This window comes from Oryctolagus cuniculus, chromosome 11 (assembly GCF_051225735.1).
Source record: "Oryctolagus cuniculus isolate XC-2025 breed Fujian yellow rabbit chromosome 11, ASM5122573v1, whole genome shotgun sequence".
NCBI classification, from domain to species: domain Eukaryota; kingdom Metazoa; phylum Chordata; class Mammalia; order Lagomorpha; family Leporidae; genus Oryctolagus; species Oryctolagus cuniculus.
In genome coordinates this window covers 65,578,536-65,599,233 of record NC_142877.1, presented here as the reverse complement: position 1 = coordinate 65,599,233, position 20,698 = coordinate 65,578,536, and the positions used below count along the sequence as shown (strand labels likewise).

Sequence of the window (20,698 nt, the reverse complement as noted above, 5' to 3'; positions counted from 1 at the left end):
ACAATGAAGACAAATAGTTTCAAATGTTAGTATTACTTACATAAGGAATGCTTGCAAGAGTGTGCAAAAAAGATAATGAAATATAAATCCAGATTTTCCTATCAAAATGTTTTTGATTAAAAGGATTCTGGGAATTGTTATGAGGTTCATCCTGAGTGCTGATAACTTGGAATCAAAGAAGGGTCTTGCTTAACTTGGCGGAAGATTCTGTTCTCTTCAATAAGAACAATCAGAACATCAATCAAAACAATTGACAGGAGACACTGGATGTTCAGAAACACAGCATGATTGAATTCCAGTTGTCTTGAACAGACATACAACAGAGAAGATCTCACAGTCAAGAGACACTTGAAAGACAAACTCTGTGTAACTCAGAATATAAAATTCTGCTGTCCATCTTTATTTCACTTTGGCTGAGAATCTGTTTCCTGTTTAATGCCACCAACCACAAATAACACAAGAATCAAATGTAAAATTGAGAATAATTTGGATGGATTATGTGATGGAGTTAGAGCATCCAATAAAACTTCGCAGCTGTGACCAAAGCTATTATTACCTGTTTAAACTATCCTACTGGGAATTCACGTATATACTACGTAAATTGAAAATTTTCAATTAAATTTGTGTTGGTTAGCTTTACCTCACCTTTGGATTTTGATGCCAAATCCCATTTGGTTAAATAATAATTTTTCTTTTAACAACAAATGAAAATTTTGTAGCTTTTGGTTGAATTTATATGGAGGCTAGATCTAGAGAAATTTCTATGTTTTAAAAACACTTTATTTGAGAAGTGGAGAGATGGGAAGAGAGAGGCACTCCCATCCGCTGGTTCATCCGCAATGCCTGAGCCTTAATCTAGTTCTCCCACAACTACCTGAGCCATCACCTACTGCCTTCCAGCGTGCACAGTGGCAAGAAGCTGGAACTTGGAGCAGAGAGAGGACTTCAATCCAGTCACTCTGGGTTTGCGGCACCCTAACAACCATGTAAAAATGCCTATACCCCCTAAACTTTCTTACGTCATGTAAATTTCCATTCCCTCAGAGAATGGCCAACATCAGTGTATTAGGCACTGGTTTCCATATACATTGTGTTCTATACAACTGTTCTGACCTTTCACCTTCCATCTGCACTCATTTTAGAAAGTATATCAGTCTTGTATGGAATATTCTCCCCAGTCTCAAGGTTTACCAGTAAAAGTGACTTACAAAGGAAGCCCCATAACAAATAAAGATATCCTTTCAGTAAATCACCTTGTTTCTTTTTTTAAACAATCATATTTTCTCCAGGCCTGAAATTCAACAACTTAATTAAATGTACATTGTAGCTGAACTGGACAGCGCCCACTAACATACAATGTTTCTTTTCTTTTTTTTTTTTTTTATCTTTTATTTAATGAATATAAATTTCCAAAGTATGACTCATGGGTTACAATGGCTTCCCCCCCATACCGTCCCTCCCACCCACAACCCTCCCCCTTCCCACTCCCTCTCCCCTTCCATTCATATCAAGATTCATTTTCGATTATCTTAATATACAGAAGATCAGCTTAGTATACCTTAAGTAAGGATTTCAACAGTTTGCTCCCACACAGAAACATAAAGTGAAAAATAATAGATGATTTTTTTTAAATGATGATGAAATCAGATCAGACCTATTGTCATGTTTAATCCCAGTGAGAGTCAAGTTGGGAATTGATAATTTCTTTTTTTTTTCTTTTTTTTTTTTTTTTACAGAAGATCAGTTTAGTGTACATTAAGTAAAGATTTCAATCGTTTGCACCCCCATAGAAACACAAAGTGAAATATACTGTTTGAGTACTCGTTATAGCATTAAGCCTCAGTGTACAGCACATTAAGGACAGAGATCCTACATGAGGAGTAAGTGCACAGTGACTCCTGTTGTTGACTTTACAAATTGACACTCCTGTTTATGGCATCAGTAATCTCCCTATGCACCAGTCATGAGTTTCCAAGGCTATGGAAGCCCCTTGAGTTCTCCGACTCTTATCTTGTTTAGACACGGTCATAGTCAAAGTGGAGGTTCTCTCCTCCCTTCAGAGAAAGGCACCTCCCTCTTTGAAGACCTGTTCTTTCCACTGGGATCTCACTCACAGAGATCTTTTTGCCAGAGTGTCTTGGCTTTCCGTGCCTGAAATATACAATGTTTCTTAATTATTCTAAGTCTATACCTCCTCCAGGTCCAAGTGCATTCCGATATCAGGTTTGGCTTAATGAATAATTTTTAATTCACAGTATCACTAATCATGATTAGTTCTTAATGTACACATTGTTTATAATTATATCCACAATGTCATTTATTGAGTCCAACAAATGAAAACTCTTCACATACATAACTGCTTTTTAATAGAATACAATGTTTGTTGAAAGAATTTATGCATGTATTAATGCATGAATTAAGATATTAAACTTGGGGCTGCCACCGAGGCTCGCTTGGTTAATCCTCCACCTGCGCTGGCATCCCATATGGGTACCGGCTTCTAGTCCCGGTTGCTCCTCTTCCAGTCCAGCTCTCTGCTGTGGCCCGGGAGTGCAGTGGAGGATGGCCAAAGTGCTTGGGCCCTGCACCCGCGTGGGAGACCAGGAGGAAGCACCTGGCTCCTGGCTTCAGATTGGCATAGCTTCAGCCGTAGCGGCCATTTGAGGGGCAAACCAACGGAAGGAAGATCTTTCTCTCTGTCTCTCTCTCTCACTGTCTGTCTCTCTCTCTCACTGTCTGTAACTCTACCTGTTAGAATAATAATAAAAAAAAAAGATATTAAACTTGATTTCAGATGTTCATATTTCTGAAGGTAAAACCAAGAAGAAGTTATTCTAAAATTAATACTGACTTTTATTAAGCTCATTACCTAATAGTCACCATCTTATAATCTTTATATATTTTATCTTGCTAGTCCTCAGAACAATTTTTGGTATTTGTGATTATCATGATTCTTCTTGTAAGAGTAAAACTGGGGGCCGGCGCCATGGCTCACTTGGCTAATCCCCCACCTGAGGTGCCGGCATCTCATATGGGCACCGGGTTCTAGTCCCAGTTGCTCCTCTTCTAGTCCAGCTCTCTGCTGTGGCCCGGGAGGGCAGTGGAGGATGGCCCAGGTCCTTGGGCCCTGCACCCGCATGGGAGACCAGGAGAAGCACCTGGCTCCTGGCTTCCGATCGGTGCAGCGCCAGCTGTAGCGGCCATTTGGGGAGTGAACCATCAGAAGGAAGACCTTTCTCTCTGTCTCTCTCTCTCTCTCACGGTCTATAACTCTACCTGTCAAATAAAAAAAAAAAGTGTAAAACTGAGGCACAGTTCAGCTATTGTGCTCAGCAGGTTGCCCACAATCATAATATTCATGTTGGTAAAGGAAGGATTATGAACCCATGTGTCTGGGCATGAAACAGTATTGCTTAACCAGATTACAAAACCTGACATGGTGGGATTTACACCACAACACAGATTTATGACTCCAAGACAAAGAAATGAATGACATCCCCGCCCAGTCCTCAGCCTTCTAGGGATGGTTGGCTATGCCACAAGTGGAGAAGAGGAGGGATTGAAACATCTGGTGAATTCTCACGAAAACTGTATTCTGGCCCCTGATCCAAAAACAAATAAACATTGGTGATAGAATCTGGTAAATGCACATGTATTTGTTTTTAAAAAATGGGAATCTGGATACACCAGAGAGGAAAAAAGTCCGATTTCAAAAGTGTCAATTTGGCATTATTTTGATTGTTCCTAAGATTTGCTAAACATTCAGGGATTAGATTGACCAGGCACAAGTACCTACCAACCTTTGCAAAACACTCTACTATATCATTTGTACTCTGAAATTTAAAATACAACATTTAAAGATAAATTTAAACTGTTGTGTTACAATAAAGTTGGATAAGCCTGAAAGATATTGAAGATCTATAAGTAACAAAGTTTAAGATACGACCAGGAGAGAAAGCTTCAATCTGAAGGGGTGACTGTGGCAAAGGGAATTCAGGATCCATAAAGGATCTTTGCCTCACCCCTCCCTACCCTTGCTGCCTTGGGTCCTTTGGCAATATATTTCCTTTGCGTAATATAAAAGATATAAAAGAATATCTCAGAGATATAAAACAACACCTTTTCATATATGAGTTCCAGATTGATTTATCATAATTAATCACGAATGATTGTTTCATAGTTTTTGATCTGATAACTCCAGGTGTAGAAGCTTTTAAGAACATCATTTAAAGAAATCACCAGTGTTACTCATTGCATATTATTGACATTACTCATAGCAGCACTACTTGTAATATAGGAAATTTAGCAATATGAAAAAACTTATAAATTATAATCATTTCTACAATGAAATATTCTACAACTAGTACAAATCATGTTATCTGGGAATTCTTCATGACAAAAGAAAATTTTTCTGCTATTACCTCAAGTTAATAAAAAAAATGACATACAACATGACCTCAATTTTGTAAAGGAAAAAAAATGCAATATGGGATATTTCTAGATGATGGGCTTATGGATGATTTTTATTTGTTTTGTACTTTTCAGTCTTTCTTATTTTTTCTACAATGATGGCATTTTATTTTATTTATTTTTAAAAGATTTTATTTATTACTTGAGAGGTGGAAATACAGACAGCGAGAGGGAAAGACAGAGAGAAATGTCTTCCATCTGCTGGTTTGTGTTTTATTTTTGATACTGAAAAAATTGCCTTACTTATCAAATGATTTCATGATGAGTTTCTCACTCTAGGTTTCACTGAAGTAGACAGGTAAGTGGATATGAATCAAGAGTTTGTATGACGTTTCTTAACAGTTTACAAATACACAAGAAGAACACAAAGATTAAAATGTGGCCATGAATGAGTTTTAGAAGGAAGTAAAATCCACATTTCTGTTATTTCTGCAATGAGAACATGAGCACCATTAATTTTTTCATTTAATGAGTCCTGCTTCATTGACTATAAAAATAGCTTTTTTGGGGGGGTGGGTATTTGGTCAAGCAGTTTAAGAAACTGATTGGGATACCCACATCCCATATCCTGCCTCTACTGCAGATTCCAGCTCCCTGCCATTGTGGTTTCTGGGAGGCAGCAAGTGATGGGGCCTGTGGTTGGGTCCCTGCCATCTATGCACTTGACCTGGATTGGGTTCCTGGTTCCTAGCTCAGCCTGGCCCATTCCTGGCAGTCATAGACAGCTGGTGAGTGAACCAGTAGCTGGGATATCAGTCTATCTCTGTCTATAAATAAAGACAGAAAGGAAAGATGGAAAGGAGGAAGGAAGATAGCTTTCTTTTTCTTTCAGACTTTATTATGTGATTGATATTTTATACACTTATTCCTAAAAGTAATATCAGGCTCATTTGGTCACACCTTTTTCTACTCAAACTGCAAGAACTGGCTCAATGATACTAAATATCCTTGGTACCAACTACTAGTGACAGAAATTAGTTGGTTCCATTAAGCTTTTACTGCAAAGTCCATACAATGAAGAATGGAAGTTTCTATTATACATTTACAAGCAAGCTTCCAGCAACATCAGCTGTATGATTATGGTAAATGAATTATGGTAGTTCTTGCCTTGCAACCTTGGCAAGAAAGTATATGAAAGCATCATTATCAGATGCTTTATAAACAGATGAGTGTACATATTAGACTGTAATTCATAAACAGTGGAGTATAACATTGCATTTTATAATCTCTTGCATATTCAGTGCATGACATTGATTCTGTCACTTAGATTTCATTCTAACCATTTAAAAATTCCATAGATTCTCAAAGTGGCATTCCTATGAGACAGTCCTTAAATCTGTAAGCACAATGAATTTTAAATACACAAGCAGATAAATTACGTTCACAACTCTTTCATTTGAAATATATGTAAATATTGATTGAAATATAAGGTAATTATGTAAGTATTATGCATTTCTGCTTTACAAATATTTCAAGAATTATCATCTGAGAAAGAGTAAGTTAAATATGTTTCAGTGATTTCTGAATTTCTATTTTTTTCCATATTTAATTAATTTTGAATCCCTAGATAGAATATAAAAATGTGAGTCATAATCCTTATGTGATATTGTTTCTTTTTAAAAAATATACTTATTTATTTATTCTTTTTATTTTTGAAAACAGATATTTCATCCTCTGGTTCATTCCCCATTAGCTAAAATGGCCATGGCTAGTCCAGGAAGAAGAGAGGAGCCTGGAAGTCCATCTGGGTCTCCTACCTGGGTGGCAGGGGCCCAGGCACTTAAGCCATCTTCCAATGCCTTCTCATACAGGTTAACAGGAAGCTGGGTTGGAAGCAGAGCACCTGGGACTTCAACCAGCACTTTGATATGGGATGCCAGCATTGCTGGCAGCAGTTTACCTTGCTGCACCACAACACTGGCCCCATGTAATGCCTTTTCAAAAGCTTAATTATGACAAGATGGTTACAGTAGATTCTCAGGATGCAGTATGCATATACATAGCAATTGATAACAAGAAATAGAGAATAAAAAACATAATCTGAAATGTCCTAGAGCGGATCAAGTATTCAGTTTACAAAAAAAAAAAAAAAAACAGATTAATGTTAAATTATCTCTGCTCAAGGATAGATCAGCCATTCCCCAATATCCATAGATTTGTTCCAGGACCTCCATGGATCCCCAAATCTGTGGATGTTCAAGTGTCTGACATAAAACAGTGTAGTGTTTGTATATAGCCTATGTGCCTTCTCCCATACACTTTAAATCATCTTCAGATTTCTTATAATTCCCAATATAATGAAATGCCATGTAAATAGTTGTTACATTATTTTGTTTAAAAAACAATGAAAGAAAAGCCTATACATGTTCAATATGCAGTGATCATAGGTCTAACATGAAAGAGAAGTGAGGCAAACAGTACTCAAATATGTGGTGATAGACCAAAGATGTATGAAATGGCAGGAGTGTGTAATAGGGCTTCAGTATATGGTGTTTATTGCATGGAAATTCAGGTTCGACTTTTTGGAGTTTTCTGGAATTGTTTTTCAAGTATTTTTGACCCACTGTTGATTGCAACTATGCGTCGAGAACCTGAGGATATAGAAGGTCAACTGTATTGATATTGAGTGCTAGATAATGGCTAATTCTGGAATGCACAGTAGGAATTGTTTTTGCATGATATTTGCTTTCTTGGTTTGGGTTTTTTAAAATGAACCTGGAAGTAATCTAGCTGTATTGAAGACAGCAGGAGGAGGGAAGCTGGGAATTTATATTGAAGATTATCACCACCCAGCGTCTTCGGAGTCAGGATGTCTATGCTCTGGACACTGACCCCTGTTCCCACAGGACTGAACTGGATGTAGAGCTGCTCCTTCATAACCTAACCTACCAAAACTAATAACAAATGGAACAAAAATAGCAATTACTTTAGTTTGGAAACCTACTCCCAATTTTTTTTCTACTGCAACACATTGAGGAATATGACAAATTCCACTGTTATCAGTCAACCAGCAGAGCAGAGATCTCATGAGGAATTAGGGGAATTGTGCCATATATCAAGTCTTAAGGAAAAATATGTGTTGTGAAAAAAAATCCTACCAGGGGGATTCAGATACAGTGCCACACTCACCATAGAAAGTGACTCAACAGTAAAGGGATTTCTAAGGAACTGAACATGCTATAAATATTCATTATGGATAATGATGAAAGATACTATTGTAACTAATAACAATTACTGCATCCTGGAGATTATTTTTAAATGTAGTACTGTAATCATTCCAAATATTTGTGTCAAGGTTCTATTTTAAAGACTTTATAAGTTTACTAGTGTTTATAAAATAAGAACCTATAAAGTAAGTACTAGAGCGTTTCTATTTCATTTTCTGAATTATTGTCTATTTTAGAGATCTGAAGATACAAATGCTGATTCTCAATTATTGAACATGCCCCGCCAAAGACAATGTATCTTCATCTTTTGGAGGTTGTTATAACAAAATGGCATAAACTAGATTAAAAACAATGCACATTTAATTCTCACAGCTCTGGAGGCTAGGAAGCCCAAGATTAAGGTGCCAGTAGCTCTGGTGTCTGGTGAAGGAATGCTTTCTGCTTCCTGATGGCTACCTGTTTGCAGTGTCTTCACATTTTGGAATGGGCTGGGAAGCTCTCTGGGCCACTCCTACAGGGACACTAAGCCTCTTCATGAGAGTTCCCCCTCATGACCTACTTATCCCAATGACCTCATCTCCAAGTAACATCCCAAAAGTGATTTGGTTTCAATAGATGTGTTTTGGAAGGACACAAACATTCAGACAATAGCACAATATACAAATTTCAATAATGATAACAATAATAATCTTCCCTGAATAAAGAGGCATCAATTTGTAACCCTCTCAATTGTTTCTCCCATAATTTTCAATGGCATTTTTTTTATTTGACAGATAAAGTTAGACAGTGAGAGAGACAGAGAGGAAGGTCTTCCCTCCATTGGTTCACCCCCCAAGTGGCTGCCACGGCTGGCGCTGCACCGATCCAAAGCCAGGAGCCAAGTGCCTCCTCCTGGTCTCCCATGGGGTGCCGGGCCCAAGCACTTGGGCCATCCTCCACTGCACTCCCGGGCCACAGCAGAGAGCTGGACTGGAAGAGAAGCAACTGGGACTAGATCCGGTGCCCATATGGGATGCCAGCGCTGCAGGTGGAAGATTAACCAAGTGAGGCACGGCGCTGGCCCCAGTGGCATTTTTCATAAGGTTTTAATTAAGACATACAAAAGGAGGAAAAAGTACTAAAGCAGAGGAGTTTGGCCAGGTGGATGACTGTATTCCACACTGGAATACAGGTTTGAGCTCTGCTCCCTTTACCAACTTCCTACTAATGTGCACTTTGGGAAGCAATAGGTGCTGGCTCAAGTGGTTTGATCCCTGTCCCCGAAGTGAGAGAGTTGGATTGAGTTCCCAGCTCCTGCCTTCAACGTGGCCTAGCCATGGCCATTACAGGTGTATAACAGGTAGCACAGGGCAGTCGGTCTCTCTCTCTCTCCCTCTCTCTCTCTCTCTCCACCTTTCTCCCTCCCTCCCTATCTCAAATTGATACATAAATAATTTTAAAAGTACTAAATAAAGGTATTCAGAAGAGAGGAACAAGAACTGCTCCTATACATTTTGTAGTTTAACCAGGTCCTTGGAGTCTTTAGCAAAGATTCACCTTATAGAAGTAACTACCTCTTGAAATTCATAAGTAAATACCTTTAAATTAAGTCCATGTGAAATGGCCCAGACTTGTTATATAATTCTCAATGAATTTTTCCTCACTAACTGTAATTCTTTCTCTTATCTAATCTCTCTTCTTCCCCTTTTTTCTTGTTCCTCCCTCCCTCCCTCCCCTCCCTCCTTCCCTCCCAGTTTTGAGGACCAGATACCAATGATGTGTTTGGTGTAGATAAACACCACTTCAAAGCCTCTCTAGCACAAAAGTGCTGTGGTATCCAAGATATATTAGCTGATAACATACATTTTTTATAAAAGAACATAAGGCAGTTGCTTCAAGTGAATTGCTTCATAGAAAGAAAATTTCTAACTTCTTTTTGCCTAAGCAGTCCCTAAGCAGTCTTTATCAGTAACTGATAAAATCAAGGGATGTGAACAATGAGACACATGACTGTGCAAACTAATATTTTGTAAACTGAGCAGAGGTTTCCAAACACCTAAATTAGTTCTGTCTCAAAGGTCATACAATGTTAAAGATCATTGCAAATGCTCTTCAGACTAAAATGAGGGTTAGAAGAACAGAGAAAAATGTAATTACTTCAATCTACCCAATAGGTTAATTTCTCTATATATAGAAAAAGATCATGATATGAAATTTGAGGGTTCTACAGGGACATATTCCTTTGGAGTGATGTAAAATCATGTAGACCATGTACAAACTTTTCTACACCAGACTAGAGAGACTCAACAGAAGGTCTGATCAAGGGAAACAAGTATAGCTTCTTCAAACAAGGAATTTCCACTATGAATTCAGAAAGTATGTGCTCAGCTCCTATGTTACTTACACAGAAGCCCCTAGATGCTGCTCAGATATTTTCCACATTATAGGAATAAAAATATTTACATTCTAATTATGAATTTTGGATAAAATTAAACTGTCTATGCTGTATAAGATTGGCATTTCATTCTAAATTTTTCTATTTCTTAAAAGATGTTATTTATTTATTTGAAAGTTAGAGTTACAGAGAAGCAGAAGAAGAGAGAAAGGAAGAGAGAAGGAGAGAGAGGGAGAGAGGGAGAGAGACAGAGAGAAAGAGGATCTTCCACCCTCTGGTTCATTTCCCAAATGGCTGCAATGGCCAGAGCTAGGCTGATCCAAAGCCAGAAGCCAGGAGCTTCTTCTGAGTCTCCCATATGGGTGCAGGGGCCCAAGTACTTGGGCCATCTTCTACTGCTTTCCCAGGCCATAGCAGAGAGCTGGATCAGAAGTGGAGCAGCCAGGACTTAAACTGGCGGCCATATGGGATGCTCCCACTACAGGTGGTGGCTTTACCCGCTAGACCACAATGCCGGTCTCTAAATTTTCTATTTTTTATTTACTGTTACATTGTGAATAATTCCCTAAATCTACTTAAATAGTTTACTGAAAGTTTAAATTTTGTTCTTGTCTAAAGAAGAAATAACTATAGCCCTAAATCAAACATACATAATTCTTGCCCTAATATATTTCCCATGTAGGCTTGAAATTAATTTCCTTTTCTTAAGGTAAGTGACTTCTAAAAACTTATTTAATGTTTTGACAGAAATTCGCTTTAATGTATGCTATCAAATTAGACAGTATTTATTATATCTGGATAAAAGGTGAATTTAAAGAATGCCCTTTATGTCCGTATATTATGAGAAATTAACTTGGATGTTATATATAAAATTCATTCATTAATTCAAAAATACCTAATGATCATTTATTTATCTAGGCATTGGGGTTATAGTAGTGACTCAGGTTCCTGTTCCTAGAAAGGACAGGTATTATATGAACAACATGTAATATAATGAGAGTTTTCATGAAGAAAAATAAAGCAAAACAGGAGCTAGAAACCATGAACTAAAGGTGATGTTATAGGATTTAGTAGGAGGGGTGATAGAGAAGAAATGGTCAGAAAAGGGTTTTATGATGAGGATACTTGTAAGTAAAGCCCGAATACAAGGAGGGAGGATTTTTGTGATATTTGTAAAAAGTAACTTGGGCATTTGCTACAGTTATTCAAAGTCCTGAGATGACAATGCAAAAAACATGTTTGAGAAAGCGCAAAGAGGTGCTGTGGGAGGTGAGGAGCAGACTCATGAGATCTGAAACCAGAATGATAACCTCCAAGACAGCCCCTTCTAATACCTCCCTCTGATAAGCATGCCCTTGTGCCAACCCTTTGCACAATGAGTGACCTGGGTAACCAAGAGGCCAGTGACTGATACATATCCTCTGCAAAGGAGTGGAAACAAAAGTGTAGGACTTCCAAGAGGACATTAAAGCCTGGCCTTGCTCCCTGTTCAATCAATCACTTGATCTGCAGAGTCAGGTGTCATGTTGTTAGGACAATCAAGAGGCCATAAGGAAATGTTCATGTGTGGGACTTAAGCCCTTGCCAGTATCCAGCTGCAACTTTCTGGTAATGGGAGTGAGCCAGGGCAACCATCTGGCACTCACTTGCTAGTAGTGTGATTGAGCCCCAGCTGACATCTTGACTGCAACTCGTGGAAGACCTTGTGTCTGACCCCTCGGCTAGCTCTCTCTCAGAAACTGTGTCAGGAAGCCACATGGTTATAGCTCGGTGAAGGCCATTTGTTTTGAGGGTAGTTTGTTATGTGGTAACTGATGGCAACTACAACTTGGCTTTGGAGACTCTAGCAAAGACTTTAGATTTTATTCTAAGTAAAAGTTGGAAGACATTGGAAGGATTTAGTTGGACTTAGATGTTAAAAAAAGCACATTGGCCATCGTGTGAATAACAGACTTTAGGAAGAAAGGGACAGAAGCAGAGAGAGCTAGTAGATTTCGATAATAGCCTAGGTCAAAGATGAAATGGAAATAAGAAATGGAGGCCATGCAAGTGGTCAAAAGGGATGATCATATTTTGGATATGCTCTGAAGATAAAACAAAAAATATTTACTATAGAGACTTCTGAATGTACTACCACAGCCTATATGTGTAAAAATCTTTTTCTTTCTTTCTCCCTTTCTACCCACAAGGGTTCCTAGCAGCCGATGGGGAGAAAACACCATCTTGATGCCAGTAAGCTCCCCACAAAAACAACCAGAGGATTTTACCAGAAGGAAAAACCTGCTTTCCCCAGTGAGTTTGAATCTGACTGGGAGGGTTGGTGGAGGGGCTGAGCACCCACTTAGAACAGTGAGGTGCTCCCATCCCCTCAACTTATCACAGGTCTGGGGCTCAAACTGCCAAGACGGAGCACCCACAGGCAGCTGGCTCTGGGAACGTCTCTGCTGTCTCCATGGAAAGGGCAAGTTCATGAGGCTGCAAGTAGATCCCCTGCACCCCATGACTGTAGGTGCCTTGTGCACTCTGTAGGAATTCTGTGACTGCACAATAGGGCATAGTGTGTATCTGTGTCTCTGGGCAACCACTGTTTCTGGTGACAGAGGCCCAGAGCTCCCTGACTGCCTGTAGGGGGTTGTAACAGAGGGGTCTGTGTGCATGCTGGGGACTGCACAGATCCTCTGTGAGGTTCACATGCCTACATGGGTGGGGGTTGTTCTCACTGTGGGCAAACTCCAGGTACTGATCACCATTGAAGAAGGTGAGGTGATTAAGCCAATAGATATGATCAAACTCCCCTACCACCCCTCTGCTGAAAATAGAGGCAATCTACCAGACCCAACTTGGGTGTCACCCTGGATTCCTCCCCCACTTTTGAGCACAGACCAGAGCTCCCTGGAAACACACAGCACATACATCTGGATATCCACTGAAGGAGCAGACACCTCAGTACTCACAGAGGCATAGTTCAAAGATAAAGCCCATCAGAGGAGAAAACCAGCAAATGTTACCACAAATGCCTAAAAACAAACTTAGAAATGTAAGAAACAAGAACGAGGAAGACAATATGACTCTACAAAAGGAACACTACAACACTTCAACATTAGAATATGGAGATGGAGAGACTGATGAAATGCCTGAAAATGAATTCAAAAGAATGATCACAAAATTACAAAGAAAAAAAAGAGAAATAGATTCATGAGATTAAAAAAATCCATACACAGTATAAATGGAAAATTTTGCTGAAACATTGAGATATTTAAGAGAAATCAAATTGAAATATTAGGAATAAAGAATTCAATATGTCAAATAGAAAATACAGTAAAAGCCTAGGATATAAATAAGATAGGCCATAAAGCAAGTCTCAGCAAATTCCAAAGAGTTGAAATCATACTACATATTTTTTCTGACCATAGTGGAATGAAACTGGAAATTAACACCATAAGAATTTCTAGAAACTATACATCCATGGAGAATGAGCAAACGCTCCTCAATGTATAAAAATTTCCTAGAAACAAATAAAGATGACAATGCAACTTATCAAAACTTGTGGGATATGGCAAAAGCAGTGTTAAGAGGGAAGCTTATAGCAATTAATGCCTACATAAAGAAATTGGGAAGGCATCAAATAAATGAGCCATCAATGCATCTCAAGAACCTAGAAAAACAACAAACCAAAATAAGTGAGGAGAATGAAATGATTAAAATTAGAGAAGAAATATACAAAATTGAAACCAAAAACAAAAGATCAGTGAAATGAAGAGCTAGTTTTTCAAAAAATAAACAAAGTTGATATGCCATAGGCCAAATTAACAAAAGAGAGAGAGAGAGAGAGAGAGAGAGAGAGAGAGAAGATCCAGATCAACGATTCAGAGATGAAAAAGAAAATGTAAAAACAGATTTCACAGACATAAGAAGAATCATCAGAAATTACTACAAAGAACTGTATGCCAACAAATTGGGAAACCTAGAGAAATGGCTAGATTCCTGGACACATATACTCTACAAAACTGAGACTAGACAAAGAACATCTAAACAGGCCAATAATCAAGACAGAGATTGAATCAGTCATGAAGCTCTGTCCAACAAAGAACAGTCTATGACTGGATGGTTTCACTGCTGAATTCTACCAGACTTTTTTTTTTTTTTTTTTTTTTTTGACAGGCAGAGTGGACAGTGAGAGAGAGAGAGAGACAGAGAGAAAGGTCTTCCTTTACCGTTGGTTCACCCTCCAATGGCTGCCACGGCTGGCACGCTGTGGCTAGCGTACCACGCTGGCGCACTGCGCTGATCCAAAGGCAGGAGCCAGGTGCTTCTCCTGGTCTCCCATGGGGTGCAGGGCCCAAGCACTTGGGCCATCCTCCACTGCACTTCCTGGCCACAGCAGAGAGCTGGCCTTGAAGAGGGGCAACCGGGACAGAATCCAGCGCCCTGACCAGGACTAGAACTCGGTGTGCCAGCGCCACAAGGTGGAGGATTAGCCTAGTGAGCCGCGGCACCGGCCTCTACCAGACTTTTAAACAAGAAATATTTCCAATTCTTTTCAAGCTATTCAAAACAACTGAAAGGGAGGTAATCCTTCCAAATCCTCTATGAAGCTAGCATCACCTGAATTCCAAAACCAGAAAAAGAGAACTATATACAAATATTCCTGATGAATATAGACACAAGAATCCTCAACAAAATATGAGCTAATTGAATCCAGAAGCATCAGAAAGATCATTAACCTACACCAAGTGGCATTTATCCCTGGTATGCAGGGATGGTTCAACATAGGCAAATCAATAAATGTGATACATCTAATTGACAAACTGAATAAAAAACATATAATTGTCTCAATAAATGCAGAGAAAGCAATTGATAAAATGCCCTTATGCATTTTAAACACTGGAAGGAAATGGTGACCAAATCTAACTTTGCCATCATGAAACAGAGTTCAGAGGAGGAGAAACATACTAAACAAATATTCACATTAAGATTTGTAAAACTAGTTTCAATCCGTAGGGACATTCAGAACAAGTTAATTTCCTCTTCCACATAACTCTCAAAATATTGGAAATCTAGAGTCCTACTCCTTAAGTAGAAACCATTATTTCTAACAATCCTCTTGTGTTTTAGGTTGTAGTTTCTTCATAATTATGTAGCACTACAGTGGACTTACAGTCTTCTTGATATGTAAGGTGAAATGGGATTTATTAACTCAAATAGGGTCCAACTGACACAGAGTGAGTCTTAGTTCTATTGCTGTAGTAATAAATTAACAGTTAGGGGCCTAAACATGCACAAATGTATTCTTTTGCATCCCTGGAAGTCCAAAATGAGTCTGATGCAGCTGAAACCAAGGTGTCAACTGCACTGATTCCTTCAGGAAGCTCTGGGAAAGAATCCGTTCCACTGTGTTTTCAGCTTCTGGGAAGTGAGCTGCAACACTGGCTGGTGAACACTTCCTCACATACCCTGTCTGTTCACTGTCTGCCTCTGTCACATTATCTCCCTCTGTCTTCCTCCTTTAAGAATACTTCTTGTAAGAATTACATTAAAAGACTCCCTGGTAATCCTAGATAATCTCTTCACCTCAAGAACATTTATTTAATCACACCTGCAAAGTCCCTTTACCATGTGAGGTAATAGTTACAGGTTCCAGTGATTAAGGCCTCGATATCTTTGAGGGCCATTATTTAACATACTAAGCAGGCATGCTCCACACTAGAATTGAATTTATGAGCAGATAAAACTCCAAAATTTTCCATAAATGTCCAGGCATGTTGTTGCCCTATATTTATGTACCTGGATTTTTAATAGTCAAGTGTAAGACCAGATATTCAATACCCTTATTAAACTCTACTTGTTAGATTTAATCCATTGATCTGGTCATATAGAAACTTCTGGATCCAAATTCCTCTGCATAGAGGTATATTTAAAAATCTATCCTTTTAATTTCTAAAGTATCAAAATATTTCAACCCAATTAATTTATAAATATATGTATGTATGTACATATTTCATTATGATGAAGTTTTGGTATATATCAGCACAGGATTACTACAGCTCAATAATTCTGAGACCAAGGCTGAGGACACTAAATAAACTGACAGTGGTGCTCCTCAGGATATCACTCATAGTCCAGGTCACAGTCTTCAGAAAGGCATTGTCTTGGTTGATGATGCCACTGTGGGGCTCCATTCTAGAGTGTGTGCCATAAAAAAGGAAGAGGATCCACAGAAGCTGAAACCAGTGACTTGGGGGACTTTATTTACAATAAAACCTGGTCTGAGGCTGAAAACATAAGTGGCAGGCTCAATCTTTCCTGAGTAGAGAGATAGAAACATCTAAATAATCAACTGTACTAAGGTTCAGAATAGAACTCCTATTCTAGTGAGAAAGAAGAGTGCTCACCAGAGAACCAAGACATAAGTGCAGTGGTATTTGCTGAGCCGACTTGGAAGGAGGCTGAAGCTCAGGAAGTGGGCAGATGAGATTCCTTGCCCCACATCAGGAAGAGGGTGGATGCCACTCTCTGATGCACTGGTCAGTTCTGAATCAGAAACCAGACTGAGACTTCAGGTCAGAAAGCCCACAACCTAGAGAGTGGCATGGGCTACAGAACCCCAGCCCTAGAAGACGCATGGCAAAGGTTCCAGTTCATTACTTTTACCCTTGAAATTAAGCTATGCCTGATACACATCCCATTTTTAGAATTGTAAAATTGTCCTTCTGTACTTCAAGGGGAAAACTCTGGCAAAGTATTTAAGATCCATCAAGGAATAATAATGACTAATGCATTTGGGATGCTTTGCATATGCTTTGCAATGTTCTGAGGCTTTTAACTACATTAGCCTATACAAACCTCACAGCAATTTATGAGGTTTTACAGAAGAAGAAACTGAAGCACAAAGAGATTAAGTAGCTTGTTCAGTTATGCAGCTGAGGATTTAAATGCAAGTACTCTGCTCCACAAGAGATGTATGTGAACACCACAAAATTCCGCCTCCTCTGTACAACTTCCTTTTTATTCTCACTGTGTGTGACGCTTTACACGTAATAACAGCCCGTTAAACATCTGTTGGATTTATAGTTAAGTGGGATGGATGCATGAGTGGATGGCAAGATGGAAGAAATTCCAGCTGGGAGAACATCAGTTCTATTGGATCAAAAAGGCAGCATCGGAGTCCTCCATTACAGACTTCATAAAGCAGAGCAGCACCACTTCCCTAATAATCAACCTGTTTCCATATTTTATGAGCAATTTCTTTATGTGAAACTTCCACAGCTAAAATAGGACTCAAATTGACTAAGTGACATAAACAATTTGTGCACATCTTTTAATTTAGAAGTGGAAGGGAACATTAGCATAAATGAAAGAAGAATGTTCTGAATGAAACACAGCAAATTGCCTTCCTTCCTCCATCACTCTGTTTTTATGTATCAAATAGCTCCTTCAATGCTCGTTACTCATATTTCTAGTGAAAGACACTGTGTTAGTTAAATTCCAACTTGAATGAAGGCAGATGGGAGGGAAAGGAGCTTTGTCATCAGTGTCTTCCCTTCAGATACAATTTTCTCTTCATTATATTGTAAAATTAAGTCAAAGATTGAAAGTGATTGTCCTGGCATTTTATACTGTTGGTGATAGACAGCCTGCTGTTATTTATGCTTGTCTTATGTTAGCAGTTTACTAGTATGTTCATTGAATGTGGTTCCATTAGAAGTATTCTTGACAAATAAAGAGGTTTCCCCAGCTATTTTTTAATACTATGATACTATAAAAACACGTTCTGCTTAAAGTGGCAATCCCACGCCAAAAATATATTATCCAGGTGGGCTGTATTAAAAATCTTCTACTTCTGTCAAAATCCCTTAAGGTTGAAAGAGAATTCATATGGGAAAAATAAGTGACATTTCTTTAAGCATTTTATTTTTCATTCAAATATTATTGAACTAGTCACTTAATGCATGGGTGACTATTTAGACATACCTAAATTTTAGGGTTTGGTAGGCTTAAAATATCTGAAGGCAGTATGATGCCATGATAAAAATTGTTTTGCACATGGAGTCTGTGTAGATCTACTATTTAGAAATCATTTGCCTGTTTTATGACTTTTGGCATCCAGTCCACCTAGCCAAGGCCTTGTTAGTCATATTTTCACAACAACTCAGGTGATAGAATCTTTTCCAGTATCATTTGCAATGCCTTGTAAGGCAAATTGTTTTCTTACTTGAAAATAAGCATAAACATTATAATTTTCTGTGTTTTTTGAGATCTTACATATGCTGTATAGAGACTACTTTAAATCATGTCTTTAAGACCTGATGGCTTGATAACCTAATAAGAGGGACCCTTCAAAAAAGTTTTGGAAAAATAAAAGATAGGTTTATTTTCGGTGTAAAGAAATGTGAGGGGCTGGCACTGTGGTATAACAGACTAAGCCTCCTCCTGCAGTGCCCGCATCCCACATGGACACAAGTTTGCATCCCAGCTGCTGCTATTCCGATCCAGTTCTCTGCGTAGGGCCTGGAAAGCAGTAGAAAATGGCTCAAGTGCTTGGGCCCCTGAACCCACATGGGAGACCCAGAAGAAACTCCTGGCTCCTGGCTCCAGCTCTGGTCGTGGCTGCCATTTGGGGAGTAAACAAGTGGATAGAAGATTTTTCTCTCTGTCTTTCCCTGTGTCAGTCTACAACTCTGCCTCTCAAAAAAATAAAAAATCGTTTTTTAAAAAAATGTGAAATCCATTTTTTCATAATATGCATTTTTCATGACCTTCTTGAAAATTCCTCATAAATCAAGGTGATTTCCTATAAGTCACTCTCCCTTCCATTCATTAACTATTTCATTCACTCGAATTTCACTGTGTGCATAGTATGTGACCAGTTCGGTGATATATAAATACATCACAGCTGATCACTGCCCTTGAAGATCTCGCAGTCTAAAAGCAATGAGTGATTTGAAAATAAGCTTAAGAATATGATGTTCAAAATGCTCGTCTAGAGGTCAAACACATGATGTCTCATGGGAGAAAGTATTGCCAGCAGGAGGGTGGTGGAAAGGAGGACCTAAAACTAACTTTGAGGACATCCATGACTTGTTAACATTTGGCTTTTCTTCTGTCATATTTTAATTTTGAGAGGCTTGTCAATGTTCTTGATTCATTCCTATTGTTATATTATTCCTGAAGCAACACAATATCCTAGAATGACAAAAAGCTTGAGACACAACTCTGCCACCTATTACTTTTTGTCTTTGATAGAAGTTTTAACCCTTCTATGAGCCATGCAGCTGTTTACCAACATAGTAGCTGACCCACTTTTACACTTCTCTATTTACAAGAATGTTCCTACTGCCCGATGGATAAGGGTACTTGCTCTCCCCCGTACTCCTGGAAGCTACGATTTAGCTGAGTGGAACTCAGATCTCAAGCAAATGTTATTAGAATTCCATTCTGGGCAGTGGCACCCAAAAATCACTTTAAAATTTACTTTGTATGAGTGAAGTAGTCAGTTTCTCATTCAGTTACTATTTACAGCCATTGTCTATATTCCCACTAGGATCTTTTTTGCTTTTTACTTGTTAAGCTTCCTATTTGGTGAAGTATTAAGCCTTTTAGCAATAATGTAATTTTAAAATATATTATCTCAAGAACTGAAAAAAGGAGAGGGGAAGAGGATGGGAAGGAGAGAGGGGAGGGAGGAAGAGAATATCATTATGTTCCTAGAACTGCATCTACAAATCACATTGAACCTGTTAAAAACTAAGGGAAAATTAAATTAAAAATTATTTATATGTAAAAAAGAAATCACTGAATGCAGAGATTTCTCTCAGCAGCAGTACCTGGAAGTGGTGCCCAGGACAACATCCAATCAGGCTGTTCTTTGTGGTTGCTGCCCCTCAACCTCTAGTGGTACCTGCTCAGTTTCAGACCTTGGTTCTCTAATTAAATAAGAAATAAATCCCATCTCTGATTAAGTTATTCAGGGTTGATTTATGCTTTTAAATACTAAGTTCCCTAGATATACCAAACTCTAATTCTCAAGGTTTTGTTGACAATTTAAATGATAAAGTGATTAAGGTTTATAATTCAGTAAATACCCGAGAAACTATGGAGTATTTATGAAGGTGAGATTCTTTAAGATTTATTTTATTTACTTGAAAGGCAGAGACAGAGGCAGACCTTCCACCCCCAGGTTCACTCCCAAATAATTGCAACAGCCAGGGCTGGGCTGAGGCCACCTGGTGGGACCAGGGTTCTGTGGGCCCCTCAGGCATAGGTACAAGGACCTGCAAAAGCAGGCAGACGTTTTGTGTAAGCAGGTGGCAAGCTGTAACTGGAAAGCTTGTTTCCAAACTGCTGATATCTCGCCTCCTGTTCAGTATGTGTGAGCCTGTGGTTTTAACCCTACTTCAAAAAGTTTCAGTCTTCCACCCAGAGCTAGCAGAGGAGGAGGCTGAGCCCCTGGGAGGAGGGGAGGAGAAACTGGGCTGTCTCCAAGAGACCCCTGCGTTCTCCATGGGTGGCCCCAAGCCAATCAACATACTGTATGAGAAACCCCCATCCAATGGGCACCCTCAGAGAATGACTCAATGAAAAGACAGAAATGCCTTAAAAACTCTGGGCACTTCCTGAAAGCCAGTATCCCATTTGGGCACTCCATCTGGTCTCCTCTTAGACTAGATGCTTTATCGCTGCTTTGTAA

General features: G+C 38.9%; 1 long non-coding RNA gene across 2 annotated transcripts in view; it reads right to left on the bottom strand.

The window, feature by feature from the left end:
• The window catches only part of LOC103348310 (uncharacterized), a 78,966-nt gene that overhangs the window by 20,363 nt on the left and 37,905 nt on the right, over positions 1–20,698 (bottom strand). The window lies entirely within an intron of this gene.